Genomic DNA, 10,036 nt, shown 5'->3' with positions numbered 1-10,036 from the left:
AGCATGCAGTTCCACGGTAGGGGCAGTCTATGATGCTGGGCACTATGCGGTAGGCTCTGGGATTCTATCCTCTTGGCAAATACCCTCCCAGGGATCAAGGAGCAAGGCTCACAGATGCTGGGAATAAGTCTCTAGATTAACGCTAGCAACCAATTTCCTGAAGCCAAAGCAAGGCCATGCGCCACTGCACTGCAGCCTGGGCGACAGAGCGAGACTCCGTCTCCAAAGAAATAAAATAATAATAATAAAAAAATAATAAAAGCAGCCTCCCTGAACCTGGACTGTTCTAGAAGGGGCCTTTTGTTTAGCCATTAACTACTGCCAGAACCTTTTACTAATACACTGATCTCTGAAACCACATGTGAGCAGAAATGGTATGCCTCTAGAACAATAGTTCCTAATTTCCTCATTAGGAACTCCGTTGAGGATAAGAGATATGGATTTCTTGATTAAAAGTCTCATAGGCACTTTTAAGATTTACTTTATAGCCAGGCATGAGGTGGTGCCTGTAGTCTACCATGTGGGGAGGCTGAGGCAGGAGGATGGCTTGAGCCCAGGAGTCCAAGGCTGTAGCATGCTGTGACCACATCTGTGAGAATAACCACTACACTCCAGCTCGTGCAACACAGCAAGACCCTGTCCCCTAAAGTAAGTTGTTTTGAGGCCAGGCGCGGTGGCTCATGCCTGTAATCCTAGCACTTTGGGAGGCCAAGGTGGGCTGATCACGAGGTCAGGAGATCGAGACCATCTTGGCTAACACGGTGAAACCCCATCTCCACTAAAAATAAAAAAAATTCTCCGGGCATGGTGGCGGGCGCCTGTAGTCCCAGCTACTCCGGAGGCTGAGGCAGAAGAATGGCGTGAGCACAGGAGACGGAGCTTGCAGTGAGCCAAGATGGTGCCACTGCACTCCAGCCTGGGCCACAGAGCGAGGCTCTGTCTCAAAAAAAAAAAAAAAAAAGAAAAAAAAAAAAGTTGTTTCGCATCTTCATAGTCCCAGGCTGGAGATCACTGTTTTTTTGTTTTTTGGAATCTTATTTCTTGGACCCTGTGTTTGTAAGGCATCAAGACAGAGCCCTCAAGTCTAAGATGGTTGCTGTGGAGACAACCTCTACTGCCCTCTCTTGGTCATCAGACGGGAGGAGTGGTTAGAAGTGCTTGACTCCTTGTGGCACTGAAGTCCAGCAGTTTCTGTCCCAGAATGCTGGGGGCAGAGAAACTTTTGGCAGCTTTCTCTTCCTCGAAGTGGGCTGGAAGGCTTACTCTTCCTCGAAGTGGGCTGGAGACAAGGGGGTACACATAGGGACCCCTGTGAAGTACTATAGCCTGGGTGCTGAGCTGGCGAAGAGCTGTCAGGGTGGTCCGCTCACACGGGAGGGAAGCAGTGCCAATCCTATACTAGACATGCCCTGGCTGGAGGCCCTAGCAGCAGAGGCCACCCTGCCCTTTAACTTAGAAAGACATCAAAGGAAGCTGAGAAGCTTAAAGATGGCCCACTGCCTGGGCAGAATTCCACAGAGTTCCACATCGCTTGCAACATCCATTGTATTTGTAGGGGGTCAGGAAACAGTGGAATGAGATGCACAACTGGTGCGAGAGACCAGGTATTACACGTGCCAGGACCCCTAGAACTCCTCACCATCATCCTCGCTGTCCAAAGATTCTGTGCCTACTTCATAATCCTTCTCCAGGGCAGCCAGGTCCTCTCCAGCCCAGAGAGCTCCCCTTCCTCCATGCCCTCGTCCACATACCAGTGCATAAATGCCTGCTTGGCATACATCAGGTCAAACTTTGGGTTGAGGCGGGCCCAGGCCTTGGTGATGGCTGTGGTATTGTTTAGCATGCAGACTGCCCGCTGCACCTTGGCTACGGCACCCCCGGGCACCACTGTGGGGGACTGGTAGTTGATGCCAACCTAAGAAGAAACAAAGAAGTATAAGCACCTGGTTCTGTGTTTCCTGGAAGGGTAGTATAGGGATCCCCATAACTGGGGAAGGGGCATTTGTCAACTTGTAAGAAGTAAAGATAGAGGAAGATGATCACCACCACAAGGAAACAAACAAGTCTAGAATGAGGGAGCTTCTGCAAGACAAGACTAGTGCCTTCACAGTCACAGTCAAGAAAAAGGGGGCCAGGTACGGTGGCTCATGCCTGTAATCCCAGCACTTTGGGAGACCAAGGCAGGTGGATCACCTGAGGTCAGGAGTTTGAGACCAGCCTGGCCAACACGATGAAACCCCATCTCTACTAAAAATACAAAAACAGGCCGGGCGCGGTGGCTCAAGCCTGTAATCCCAGCACTTTGGGAGGCCGAGGCGGGTGGATCACAAGGTCAGGAGATCGAGACTATCCTGGCTAACATGGTGAAACCCCGTCTCTACTAAAAATACAAAAAACTAGCCGGGCGCGGTAGCGGGCGCCTGTAGTCCCAGCTACTTGGGAGGCTGAGGCGGGAGAATGGCGTGAACCCGGGGGGCGGAGCTTGCAGTGAGCCCAGATCGCGCCACTGCACTCCAGCCTGGGAGACACAGTGAGACTCCGTCTCAAAAAAAAAAACAAACAAAAAAAAACAATTAGCTGGCCTCGTGGCAGGCACCTGTAATCCCAGCTACACGGGAGGCTGAGGCAGGAGAATTGCTTGAACCCAGGAGGCAGAGGTTGCAGTGAGCCGAGATGGCGCCATTGCACTCCAGTCTGGGGGATGAGTGAGACTTTGTCTCAAAAAAAAAAAAAGGGAAAAAGGGTGGACTCTTATGCTAGGAGACAAATAAGCATAATGCCTGCTCCTTGATTAGATCATGACTGAAAAATTGATTATAAAAAACATTTGTGGGCCGGGCACAGTGGCTCACACCTGCAATCCCAGCACTTTGGGAGGCTGAGGTTGGCTGATCACTTTGAGGTCAGGAGTTCAAGACCAGCCTGGCCAACATGGCGAAACCCCGTTTCTACTGAAAATACAAAAAATTAGCCGGGCGTGGTGGCACATGCCTGTAATCCCAGCGATTCGGGAGGCTGAGACAAGAGAATCGTCTGAACCCTGGAGGTTCCGTGAGGTTGCAGTGAGCTGAGATGGCACCACTGTACTCCACCCTTGGCAAAAGAGCAAGGCTCCATCTTCCCCCACCGCCATCTTCCCGCAAAAGTAGTAAGTTTAAATGGGTCAGTAAAGCAAAAATAAAAGAAACAGACCTAGATGTTAAATCCAGGTAGTGGCTATATGGGTGTTAAATGAACTAGTATCCCTACTTTCCGGTAGCCTAAAAAGTGTTAAAGTTAGGGAAGCTCTCCAATTAGACCTACTTTAACCATTTGTCTACCCAGAATATGTTGTTTTATTTTTTAAGAAACAGGGTCTCGCTCTGTTGCTGAGGCTGGAGTTGGGGGTGCAATCATAGCTCACTGTAGCCTCGACCTCCTGGACCCCGGTGATCCTCCCACCTCAGCCTTCTGAGTAGCTAGAACTATAAGCACACACTAGCACGACTGGCTAATTTTTTTTTATATTTTGTACAGATGGAGTCTCACATTGCCCAGGCTGGTCTCAAACTCCTGGGCTCAAGCCATCCTCCCACCTCTGCCTCCCAAAATGCTGGGATTACAGGCCTGAATCACTGCACCCAGCCCAGAATATATAATACATTTTAGTGTTTCTCATCCTCAAAAAAAAAAAAAAAAAAAAAAAGTCAACGTCCCATTAGTGTCTCTGGGGACAACAAGCTGAGCATGTCCTAACGGCAGTCAGTTCTTCCTGTAAGCAGCTAAAGATCTTCCTAATATGGAAGCAGAAACAGTCTGCTTCCCAAAGATATCCTACCCTGCATTTCCATTTCTGAGCTACAGGACAACTCTTCCACACTAGCAAGCAGCTATTATCCCTGCCTCTCCTCCTGTTGTGGTCATGTCCACAGCAGTGTCATGGGGCAGGAAAATGATATATGTTTTCTAATGCCACAGGTACCGTCTTTAATCTTTCTGGAGCCTTACCCCAGAACAAAACCCATAAACCAAACTAGGTCATATGCCCAGCACCCTGGGAAGGTCAACCGATAACAGGGTGGGGCATAAATGAGTGCTTCTTCCTCATTACTGCAAAAGAGAACGCATTTACAGACACAGAACACAAGAAGCCTCTGACCTGATCCGCACTTTCCCCATCATCTTATAATGGGTCTCTCTGGCTTCTAAAAGCCATCCCTTCTGAGCAGGAGCCACAGCATGTGGTTATGTCCCTAGCACAAGTGACGAGGAGGCCATTCTCCCCAGTGTGACTGGCAGCCCTAGGGAACGCCTTTTTACCAGGCTAAGTAAAATGAAATGGATACTTTTCCTTTCATCAAGGCAATCTTTTTTTTTTTTTTTTTTTTTGAGACGGAGTCTCGCTCTGTCCCCCAGGCTGGAGTGCAGTGGCGCGATCTCGGCTCACTGCAAGCTCTGCCTCCTGGGTTCACGCCATTCTCCTGCCTCAGCCTCCCGAGTAGCTGGGACTACAGGCGCCCACCACTGCGCCCAGCTAATTTTTTGTATTTTTAGTAGAGACGGGGTTTCACCGTGGTCTCGATCTCCTGACCTTGTGATCCGCCCACCTCGGCCTCCTAAACTGCTGAGATTACAGTGTGAGCCACCGTGCCCGGCCTAGGCAATCTTTCAAGTAGAACCCACCCCGGCTTACAGTCCAAGGCCTGGTTTCTAGACCAGCCAAGATCTATCTAGTTAAAGGCATCCTCTGGCAGGGCACAGTGGCTCATACCCGTAACACTTTGGGAGGCCATCGTAGGTGGATCACCCATGCGCAGGAGTCTGAGACCAGCCTGGGCAATATGGTGAAGCCCCACCTCTACAAAAAAATACAAAGTTAGCAGGGTGTGGTGGCACAAACCTGTGGTCCCAGCTACTGAGGAGGCTGAGGCAGGAGGACTGCTTGAGCATTGAGGTCGAGGCTGCAGTGAGCCAAGATCATGCCAGTGTACTCCAACCTGGGTGACAGAGTGAGATCCTGTGCATTTGTTCCTCACACCTGCTCTGTAGGAAACTCCCTTCTCAGCAGGTATACAGGCTATGTGCTAACTACCCTTTATCCCCACTTGCCTTGAAACCTGTGGGATACCAGTCCACAAAACGAATATTCGCTTGGTTTTAATGGTGGCATTCTCATTCCTGGGCACCACTTCTTCACGGCAGAGCATGCAGCAGGCCATGTACTTGCCGTGGTGAGGTTCACACTTGACCATCTGATTGGAGGGCTCAAAGTAGGCACTGGTGATCTCTGCCACTGAGAGCTGCTCATGGTAGGCCTTCTCAGCTGAGATAATGGGTGAGTAGGTCACCAGGGGAAAGTGGATGCAAGGATAGGGCATCAGATTGGTCTGGAACACTATGAGGTCCACATTGAGGGCACCGTCAAAACGCAAGAAAGTAGTGATGGAGGACACAATCTGGCTGATGAGCCAGTTGAGGTTGGCATAGGTAGGGCACACGTTGTGGCAGCAGAGATCATAGATGGCCTCGTGGTCTACCATGAAGGCAGTCTGAGTGTTCTAGTGTGGTGTGGGTGGTCAAGATGGAGTTATAGGGTTCTACAGCTGTCATGGACACTTGGGGGACTGGGTAGATAGAAAATTCCAACTTGAGGCTGGGCGTGGTGGCTCATGCCTGTAATCCCAGCACTTTGGGAGGCTGAGGTGGGCGGATCACCTGAGGTCGGGAGTTCAAGACCAGCCTGACCAACACGGAGAAACCCCGTCTCTACTAAAAATACAAAATTAGCCAGGCGTGGTGGCACATGCCTGTAATCCCAACTACTAGGGAGGCTGAGGCAGGAGAATCGCTTGAACCTGGGAGGCAGAGGTTGCGGTGAGCCAAGATCACGCCATTGCACTCCAGCCTGGGCAACAAGAGTGAAACTCCGTCTCAAAAAAAAAAAGAAAATTCCAACTTGAACTTCTTGCCATAGTCAACAGAAAGCTGCTCCATCACCAGGAAGGTAAAGCCTGAGCCAGTGCCATCCCCAGAACTATGGAAGATCAGGAAGCCCTGAAGCCTGGTGCACTGGTCTGTCTGGAGTAGGAGATAACATCACTACTTTGGCCTACAAAAGTGCTGGGATGGCAACACCCCATCTCTACAAAAAAATACAAAAATTATCTGGGTGTTGTGGTGTGCACCTGTAGTCCTAGCTACTCAGGAGGCTGAGGTGGGAGGACTACTTGAGCCCAGAAGGTGGAGGTTGCAGTGAGTTGTGACTGCACCACTAGTGGCACTCCAGCCTAGGCAACAGAGCAACTCTCTCAAAAAAGGAAAAAAAAAAAAAAAGAGATGAACTACAAGAGGTTTGGAGTTCCTAGGGAAAAGATGACTTGGAAAGGCAGTGTTGTGTATATACAATGGTCGGGATGAGGCAGGACACAGGATTTGCAGTCAGAGAGCCAGGCCCTCTCTGTTTTGTTGCCGTGCCCCCTAGTTACAGCAGAGTGGGAGTGGTGGTGGCATCCTGTTGAACATACAGATTACCAGGCCTCACCTCAGACTGGAACCCAGGAACCTGCAGCTTTAACAAGTACCCCACGTGATTCTCATATAGCTGTTCCTTGGGTAAGAAAATCATCAGTCTATACCAGACACATGGGTAGTGACAGTATAAAAGAAGTCTAACGCTAGGAGGTTTTGTTTTGTTTTTGTTTTTGTTTTTGAGACGGAGTCTCGCTCTGTCGCCCAGGCTGGAGTGCAGTGGCGCCATCTCGGCTCACTGCAAGCTCCGCCTCCTGGGTTCACGCCATTCTCCTGCCTTAGCCTCCCGACTAGCTGGGACTACAGGCACCTGCCACCGCATCCAGCTAATTTTTTGTATTTTTAGTAGAGACGGGGTTTCACCGTGTTAGCTAGGATGGTCTTGATCTCCTGAACTCGTGATCTGCCCGACTCAGCCTCCCAAAGTGCTGGGATTACAGGCATGAGCCACTGCACCCGGCCCCTAGGAGGTATTTTATTTTCATTCTTGAGGAAGGGAGCACAGAATCAGGTCACTTCCAAGTCCTCAGTCTCTACTGAGCAGCAGAGAGTAGTCTAGGCAATCCCTCTACGCAACAGCGCCAAAGTCCTGGCTCACAGGTAGCCTCACTCGTAGTTCTCAGTGCCTCAGATAGGGGAAGGGTGAACTGGAGAAATGGTTGAGCACTAAACAGGAGCCCCTCCCACCTGGACAGATCTGCGTAGGAGTCTAAGAACGGCAAGCTGAGCTGCTGTAGAGATAGATCAAAGGTCAAAGAAGGTTTGGATCAGACAGACCTGGCAAAGTGAGGAACCACCAGGGCAGAAGCTTGAGTCCACAAACTCAAGGCAGAGCAGGTTATTCAGGCTTCCAACTCTAGAACTGCACCCAGGACAGAAAACATGTATCCCCTTAGGAGAGAGTGAATGGACTGAGAGGCCAGAGGAATGATGTCAGGTGCCAGCCCACGCTGTGGTTGCCTCCCAGCCAGGAAGAGGGTTAAGGATGCAATGACCTCCTGTAGGTGCCGGAGGCCTGCTCACCAGTTTTCCGATTCGCTCCAGCACCAAATCGATGATGTCCTTCCCCGCAGTGTAGTGGCCACAGGCATCGTTGTTGGCAGCATCTTCCACGCCAGATACCAGCTGCCCAGGGTGGAAGAGCTGCCTATAAATGTCAGTTCTTACCCCATCCTGAGGGGAAGAAAGAACAAAGGTAAAACAAGCTGGTTCATCCCCAAGGGAACGCCAGACACCAGAACCTTTGCTGCTAAGCCTCCCCAGGTACAACTGCCCAACAGAGTGATGATACACGGCGTCCCAGAGGCCCACTTCTTTTTCTTTTCTTTTCTTTTTTTTTTTTTTTTTTTGAGACAGAGTCTCGCTCTTGTTGCCCAGGCTGGATGCAATTGCACGATCTTGGCTCACCACAACCTCCTTCTCCCGGGTTCAAGCAATTCTCCTGCCTCAGCCTCCCAACCAGAGACCCACTTCTAAGGCCGGGTCCTGCCTAGGCCTGAGACGGGGAGAGCAGGTGGCACCTTCAGTGGTCCCTTCCCTCTGATCACAGCCACTTCATTGTGCTGGGGGAGGAATCAGAGTGGTGTTAAGGAGAATCTCATTTCACTTTTGAATGGGGTAAGAATACAGCCCAATGTAAATTTTCACCACAGAAAGAGAAAAAAGAAAAAAAGAATACAGACTAATGAAGAAACCCAGTCTACCATTTAACATCTAAAATAACAGCTTTAAAAAAACAGAGGAGGGGTAGAATTGTCATGATTAGGTAACTGAGGAGATCCAGATGCAGAAGGGAGGAAGCAGGAAAGCCCCCGGAAGCCAGCAACAGCCAAGTTCACACAGGCCCACATCCTACGTGGGGGCCTATTTCAGTTAAGGCCGAGCAGGGGGCCATTATGAATGTTCTCGGCTCCCTGCTTCTTACGTAACAGGCTGCCCTCAAGAGTCTGAGGACACTGAAAAGCAAGTTTTAAATTTCTGCTTTTACATCTGCTCCTTTCTGCAGTCTGCATTCTAGGCCTGATCCCTGACTCCTATCTGGCAGTTTCCTGGCAGAGCTGTGCTAATGATCTTCCTCTCAATACAGGAAGCCTCCAGGACCCCCTCTGAGGACACAGTCTAGACAAAAGCAATAGACTTCAGACTTCAGTGCCGTTCATGGCAGGGGACTGCTTGCATCTCAAGTATTTTCCCCTTAAACAGACATTGGCACTAGCAAAAACTATGGCCTAGGGGAAGGGGCACCCACTCCTCCATCCACTCACCTATGACAGCAGGTTCCAGGTCCACAGACAGCCCAGGACGCATGCTTGCCAGGCTGGGTCTCCCTGAAGAAGGTGTTGAAGGAGTCATCGCTGCTCCCCAGGGCCTTGTGGCTGGGCATGGTGCCACTGCGCTGGGTGTCGTGCTCCAGGCAGTATAGCTCCCAGCAGGCATTGCCCATCTGCACTCTGGCCTGGCCCACATGGATGGAGATGCACTCACACTGCGAGGGTGAGCCCTGAGTGGTGCAGAGCGAAAGGTGGGGACCTGAAAAGCCTTCTCTGGGAACATCCCTCATCTTTCCTCCCTAAAGGCTGAAACTTAGTGTTACCTAGTCCAAAGTTCAGACGACTGGCCGGGTGCAGTGGCTCACACCTACTTATAATATAATCCCAGCACTCTGGGAGGCCGAAGCAGGCAGATCACCTGAGGTCCGGAGTTCGAGATCATCCTGCCCAACATGGTGAAACCCCGTCTCTACTAAAAATACAAAATTAGCCGAACGTGGTGGTGGGCGCCTATAGTCCCAGCTACTTGGGAGGCTGATGCAGGAGAATCACGTGAACCCAGGAGGCAGAGGTTGCAGGGAGCTGAGATCACAACACTGCACTACAGCCTAGGCGACAGAGAAAGACTCCATCTCAAAAAAAAAAAAAAAAAAAAGGCCGGGCGCGGTGGCTCACGCCTGTAATCCCAGCACTTTGGGAGGCCGAGGCGGGCGGATCACAAGGTCAGGAGATCGAGACCACGGTGAAACCCCGTCTCTACTAAAAATACAAAAAAAATGAGCCGGGCGCGGTGGCGGGCGCCTGTAGTCCCAGCTACTCGGGAGGCTGGGGAAGGAGAATGGCATGAACCCAGGAGGCAGAGCTTGCAGTGAGCCAGGATCGCGCCACTGCACTCCAGCTTGGGCGACAGAGCAAGACTCCGTCTCAAAAAAAAAAAAAAAAAAAAAAATCAAACCAAAGAACCAAAATCCAGAAGACCCAGTTCTCTTTCCAGGCCTTCCCATACTTTAAGCCAAACCACCTCCAGGCCCTCATTTTCCTTCATTCACTCAGAGTTTAAGGTGGTCATGCCTAGGTTTCTGGGGCAGGAACTAGAGAAAGCCAAAACCAAACAGCCAAATCCCACTGCACAGTGTCCTCCTTGCTGTTTGGGGTGGCTTGGGAAAGCTCAGAGTCCTGTATTCCAAGACAGGCCCACCAAGAGCTTCTAGACTCAAGCACCGGGGCCTAGAAAAGGAGGTCTCCCATGGCAGTGACTA

General features: G+C 50.7%; 1 pseudogene; it reads right to left on the bottom strand.

Annotated features, from left to right (window-relative positions):
* Window positions 1-1,362: 1,362 nt before the first annotated feature.
* LOC112636597 lies at window positions 1,363-8,965 on the bottom strand (annotated as a pseudogene).
* Between the last annotated feature and the right edge of the window lie 1,071 nt (window positions 8,966-10,036).

Source organism: Theropithecus gelada, chromosome 1 (genome assembly GCF_003255815.1).
Source record: "Theropithecus gelada isolate Dixy chromosome 1, Tgel_1.0, whole genome shotgun sequence".
NCBI classification, from domain to species: Eukaryota; Metazoa; Chordata; class Mammalia; order Primates; family Cercopithecidae; genus Theropithecus; species Theropithecus gelada.
This window is presented reverse-complemented; position numbering and strand designations above follow the sequence as displayed.